Genomic DNA, 6,203 nt, shown 5'->3' with positions numbered 1-6,203 from the left:
ATCTGCCAGACCCCCATTTTTTCTGCCTTCACCTCCCTCCACACCACTGCAGGTGTATCAGGGTGTACTCAGTCCCACAGTGTTAAGCAGGTTGTGGGGAGCTCGGAGCCCCTTTGACTTGGTTGGAAAAGCCCATTTCTTCTGTGAGGGTGCTGGGCTGCCAGCCTGCTCAGCACAGCCACTGCACAGAGGGACAGGGGGGATTTGGGGTCCAGCCTCCAGTAGCCTCCCTGCAGGGCAGTCCCACCATGCTCTGGGCACCTTCTGGTACCCTTGCAGGGTTGTACTCTGAGTGGAAGGAAAAAAAAAAGCCACTGAGCATTGCCACATCCCATACTAAACAAGCAACAGATTAAAAGCTGGGCCATGTGGGGAGAGAGGTGAACATCCCTTGGCTTGTGTCCACTGGTCAAAGGGCAGAAGGAAAGGGCTTGGTACCCTGAAAAGGTGGATGCAGGCTATGCAAACTGAGGTCCCCAGATCTGTGGGTATTTATATTTCCATTTGTCCTTTTGCATGACAATTGTGTGTGCGCAAAACGGGGGCTCTGATTTCACGAGGACAGAAAAGACTTCTCTTGGTACTTGTGAAGCAGTCTGACCATGTATTTACAAACACCAGAAGAAAGACATGAGCAGATGGACCATTTATTACACAGAGCAGCTCTGTGAGCATGCAGGCAACGTGGCATGGGGTGTAGGACCACTAACGAGAGCCTGAAGGTTGATTTTCCCTGCTCTGTCAGCGGGTCGGGTCAGGCTGCCAGGGCTCTGCAGCAACCTCAAGGTGAGGGTTTGTGAGCAGTGCGGAGCTCAGCTTTGCAAGCTGCTCCTTCCACCCAGGTCCAACATGCATCATTTAGATCGGTGTCTATATTTTATAAAAGGTCTGCTAAAATGTGTTATTGCGCAAATAAAACTAAGCGCTTATTCATTTTTAATCAGCCATCGGGGAGAAAGCTCTTACATGCTTGTTGTGGTGTTCTCCTTCTGTTGGGCTATTTGTACCGCGATGTCTTGGAGGGAAATTTGTGATTAAATTACATGATTGAGATACCTTCATTCATGCTGAAAAGCCTCTCTCACTTAGCCATGAGCGGAGCTGTCAAAGCCGCTGAAAGTGAAGCACAATTCACCGTAAACAAGGGGGCCTCGGAAACCATAAACAGCAAATTAGAGCTAAATATTGATGTACTCCACATTAACTCCAACCCCAGCTCCTAGCAAATCCAGCCTCCGAACCCTCCGTACACAGAGGTTTAATGCTTATGTGCCTTTTTTTTCGGAAACACGAGACTGAAAGCGGGCGCATTCTTAGAATACAGATTTTATTTTTGCTTTATTTTCTGGATCACATCGCATTTCCTGTTTTCCTTGCGTTTTTCCTGGCTCGGGCCCGGCTGCGCTGCGCGTTGCCATAGCAGCGCCGGGCCCTTTTGAGGACGCCTGCCCCTTTAAGGAAGGCTCTGGAGGCCCGCGGGAGGCCGGAAGTGCTCCCCCGAGGCGCTCTGGTTTTCCCTTCGTCTCGGTGCTCTTCCTGCCCCTGTGCTTCCGGCGGCGGGCGGGGCGCGGGGCCGCGTGGTGGCGGGGGGGGCCCGGGCAGGGCCGGGGGGGGGGGGTATAGGGCCTGAGGGCGGTGTATGGGGGGCTGGGGGGGCCTGAGGGGGTCGTACTGGGGCTGGGGGGTGGTTGTGAGGGGCTGGGGGTGGTTTATGGGGGGGCCTGAGGGTGGTTATGGGGGGCTGGGGCTGGTTTATAGGGCCTGAGGGAGGCGTACTGGGGCTGGGGGTCAGTTTGTGGGGGGGCTGAGGGGGAAGGTGGGGGCTTGGGGGGGTTTATGGGGGGCTGGGGGAAAGTGGGAGCTGGGGGAGGGGCGGGGGGTTATGTTGGGGGCTTGGGCAGGGCTGGGGGGGTCGTAACGGGGCTGGGGGCTTGGCTGCAGGGGGCTGGGGGTTGGTTATGGAGAACTGGGGGTAGCGGGGAGCTGTGGCAGGGCTTGGGGGTTGTATCGGGGGCGGGGGGTAAGGGTGTGGAGGGTTGGGGGGGTCATACTGGGGCTGGGGGTTAGTTATGGAGAACTGGGGAAGGGCTGGGGGCTTGTACTGGGGGTTGGGGGTCAGGGTACAGGGGGCTGGGGGTTAAGGTAGAGGAGGCTAGGGGGAGGTGGGGATTGGGGGGTCACATTGTGGGCTGGGGGTCAGGGTATGGAGGGCTGAGGTGGGCACTGAGGGGCAGCGAGGTGCCACGGGGGTGCAGGTGCTGAGGCACAGGGGAGAATGCAGGGCCTGGGAGGCGGGCAGGGGCCAGGCTGCGGGGGTGGCACGAAGCAGCTTCTCCCTGAGCCTCGTGTGTCGCAGGATCTGCGCTGGGGGTCGCCTCCGGAGGAGCCACAGCCCTGCAGGCCTGAGTTGTGAGCAAAGGTCGCCGAGTCTGCGTGGGACGTCCGTGTCCCTCAGGTGAGGGGGAATCGGGCAAGGCAGGAACCCTGCCTGTCCGCAGTTACTGCAGTGGGCCGGGTGGGTGGGGGGCCTGGGGACGGCCGCTGGCGGCTGCCTCTCAGCCCGTGCCTGCCGGCCTCCCCCGCGCCCCAGATCAACCCCCCGCGGGCTCCCCGCCGGGGTTCCTCCCGTGCAGTAACAGGTGTGAGCATCCATGCAGCGTTTGGTGGTCATGTATGATACTGCACACAGTGTGAGCCTGCCTTCGCCTGGGGGAGAGTCCGCGGATGGCCTCTGGATTCGTTTCTTTAACCTGTGCTGTATTGGTTTAAAAATCGAATTGTAGAAATAAATGACGTTGCCCTTCCTTTACAGGCAGGTTTTACAGACGTTGAAGGTAGAATTTGGATACACTGCTGACATTTTTTTTCCTTGATTATCGCAGGAATAATTTATCGATTTATCTGAATTCCAAAGCTTTAGTTCCCGGGTAGCGGGGAACGCTGACAGGCGGGATTCTTTACTTGAACAACGTGTGAGGTTTTGTTGGAAGCTGTGTGCTTTGCTCTCCCGTTACATCCGTGCTTTTCTTCAGTGTTGACTTTTCTCCTCCAGCCGAGGAGTTCAGCTGAGGTCCCAGCTAAGGCAGCTGTGCGTCCTCGCAGGCCTGGGTTGTGAACCTGGCACCAAAGTGGTCTGGGCTTCTGAAAATAATACTTTTCCAAGAGAAAGCAAGGCATTTTTCTTGTTGTTTTCTTGGTGTCCATCAGGCGCTCAGCGCTAGTATGCATTTGGCGTTTTTCAAGGTCAAAATGCTATAGGGAAGGATTTTAAAGACAGCTGGGGAGTGGTGTGCTGCTTTTCTCAGGTGTTTCAGTGGAGCTTATACAGAGAAGATGGATCTGAGTGTGGCAGCGGTCCCTAGCTTCAGCTGAACTTCTGGCTAACACCCTGCCTGCGTAATGCTCTCTGTTCAAAAAACATTGCATGATGTTTTGTGCTACTCAGTTTGGCGTTGTTTTGTTTTACTCTGGCAAGGAGCAGTCTCAAGGGGTTCCTTTGAGTCTGCTGTGCACCTAGCTAGAGCTGGGAGTTGTTTGTGTCAGACCAAGGGGAAAGCCTTTGGGCTTTCATTTGAAGCTTGCCTGGTAATGGCAAGGAGACGTGAAGTACAGCTTTCGTATCTAAAACTGGCCAGCAGCAGGGAAGGCCAAGTACAGCACAGTTCCGAGATAATAAAAGTCCAGTTCTCAACTCTTCTGAACTGAGATCCAGACTCAGGGTTTCCCATGAAATCCTGCCCAGCTGCCAGCAGCCCCGCGTGGGAGCAGCTCCCATGGCCGGCCGGGCCTGGGGAAGGTCCTGCTGGGAGGTGCAGCAGGCATCAGGCGGTGTGGCCCTCCTCCACAGCAGGATCGAAACCAAAGTCTGTACGTTTCTGAGCTGACAAAAGCACTGCCATTTTCAGTGGCAGGCATCAGTGGCAAAGCGTTTGTTTCATCCGTGTAAGTAGGAACACGTGTTTGGAGTAACCTGGGTTCACTGCATCTCTTGACCAGCCTGCCAGGCTCCCTGCAGCTCTCTTTAAGCTTGCAAGGCACACACAGGTGTGACAGAGCGTTCCCTAGTGCAGCCTTCAGCAGATGGGCATGAGAGCTTAATGATTTTTTTCTCACCTGTATCAACTCTTACCAAGAAGCAAAAGGTAGTGCTTCTTCCTACAGACCTCATCTAACAGAGCAAGTATTGTACCTGAGGTAAAGCTGTAGTGGTGATGCAGTTTAACATCCCCCTTTTGATCCTTCCAACTGTGTAAGGTGAATTTCCTGCCTTTTGAATGGCTTCAGTCAGCCGTGACAGTTGTGCCTGGGTTTGGCTGAGCAGTGGCTGAAAGATGATGGGATTTCCAGCGGCACCTGGGGGAGGGAGGTTGGTCGGCTCCTGGGCTCTCGTGTCAGGCTCTCATCTGAAACCTAGCAACGGCAGCTTTCCGGTGTGCACGTGCCCCGAAGTGCCCCTTAACGCTCGCTGCTCTTTGTGTAGGTGTTCCTGCTCGCCACGGAGACTGCTGAGTCTGCGCCCTGCCCCAGGCCGAGGTAACGGAGCTCAGCTGGGCTCTCTGCCCACTGGAGGCACAGCTGCGTGCTTTGAACCTGCAGCCAATCCTCCCTTTCTGCTTCGTCTTCTAACACTGAACTCACCCGGACCGAGCTGCCTGATGGGGTCAGACTGCAGGTAGAAAGCATTTCACTTCTGCGCTCCTGCAGACTGACACCCTGTGTTCATTATTACTGAAAAAAGCATTTCCCTTTCCTTTCACTAATGTCACCCTCTTCCTGGGTTACCGACTGGTATTTTCTGCCACATGGGCTGTCAAAGTGTATGGAGCCCTGTATAGGGCGGTTGAAAATATCCTGATCTTTGTTGCACCGGGAAATTGAGCTGTACTTATCCTTTAAGTCAAAAAAATGATAAATGGTTCTATGGTAAATATATAGCTATATTTAAAACTTGACAGGTTTCTAATAAAGGAGGGAAGAAATACGAGTAAGAAATAAATCTTCTAAGCTTGAAGAATATTCCTTTTTAAAAGTTGTCTGACTGAGGGTTTTCCTCAACTACCTTTTAAAGGATAAAGCATTTTCTCATTTCAATTAACGTGCAGTGTAACCATTTGTGAGAGGGATCGCTAGCTGTTGGTGGCACTTGTTGGGCCTGGTGCCCTGGCACATGCACTGAACAGCTCTGACATCTGCGTGCAGCTTTCCCTGCTGTGTGCTTGTTCTGCTTCAGTGTCCTGGTCGTTTCTTTACAGGTGGCTGAACTGAAGGTCTCTGCGTGACGGTGGGAGTGCTGCCCTTGCGGTTCCCTGTGGTTATATCTGCGTGGTCTCTAGGTTATAGAAGGTAATTTTGTCTAAGTAGATGGTAAACATTAATAAAATCCAGTTCTTCAAGCTGACTGTGTTTAATGCCTGCTAGTATGCATGAACAAAGCAAAAAGGTTTTTAACTCCCTGGAAGTGTGCACGTAGACAGGTAGGCGCATAAAACCTTCTGTGCTGACACCTGTGCCAAGGGCAGTCATGCTGGTGGCGCATGGTGTTCTCTGGGTGTGGTGCTTCGGGGATCTGTAGGAGAAATTCAGTCTTTGACAGTCGCTAAAGCAATCCTGAAAGAATCTGAACATCTTCTTGGTGTGCCAAGCGCTGGTCTCCACTAGAGGGTGCGAAGGTCTGCAGAATGGTGGCATTTCCCTGAAACTGGGAGACTTCCTTTAATCGGATGCGCGAGCAGCAAGGCTGTGGCAGGATTATGTTCCAGTTGAAGAACTCTGCTCTTTGTGTTGGCAGCAGCCCAGGTTACATCTGCTTTATATAACCCATCAGCTGCGCTCGCCGTGAAGCCCATGTGATGCTCAGCCCTGGCCGTCGTGCATCCTCTTGTGCTCTTAGGCAATGCACGCGTGCGCCCCGGGGGAGGCAGCTCTGCTCTGCGTCGGGTACAGCTACCATGTTCCCTTCCCTTTCATCTGAGTCGTAAAATCTACCCATGCTAAGCAAACAGTAAGTTTTCATTTGCACTGCAAAGAGCCTGGCTTCTAGGTTTCTTTTCATGGGAATTTCCACTGAATCTGCAATATTCCCAGTCCGAACCAAGCCTGAGGCTGGTGTGTTGTGAAACCACGCTGGCTGCTGAGCCGACAGGTGGTGCCTCTTCCCTGGGCTGCAGCAGCCACGCTGCTCCTTGGCCAAGTACAGAATTTCT

General features: G+C 53.6%; 1 long non-coding RNA gene across 2 annotated transcripts; it reads left to right on the top strand.

Moving 5' to 3' along the window:
• The first annotated feature begins 2,161 nt into the window (after nucleotides 1-2,161).
• Nucleotides 2,162-5,767, top strand: LOC310883902. Of its 2 annotated transcripts, none has more exons than XR_014573923.1 (3): nucleotides 2,162-2,455; nucleotides 4,481-4,672; nucleotides 5,253-5,765. It is a non-coding gene; the product is annotated as an uncharacterized lncRNA (long non-coding RNA). The 2 variants fall into 2 exon arrangements; XR_014573922.1 differs by having other exon boundaries at nucleotides 2,164-2,455; nucleotides 4,481-4,533; nucleotides 5,253-5,767.
• The last annotated feature ends 436 nt before the right edge of the window (nucleotides 5,768-6,203 follow it).

This window comes from Anser anser, assembly GCF_964211835.1.
Source record: "Anser anser genome assembly, chromosome: 19".
Taxonomy (NCBI): Eukaryota; Metazoa; Chordata; class Aves; order Anseriformes; family Anatidae; genus Anser; species Anser anser.
This window is presented reverse-complemented; position numbering and strand designations above follow the sequence as displayed.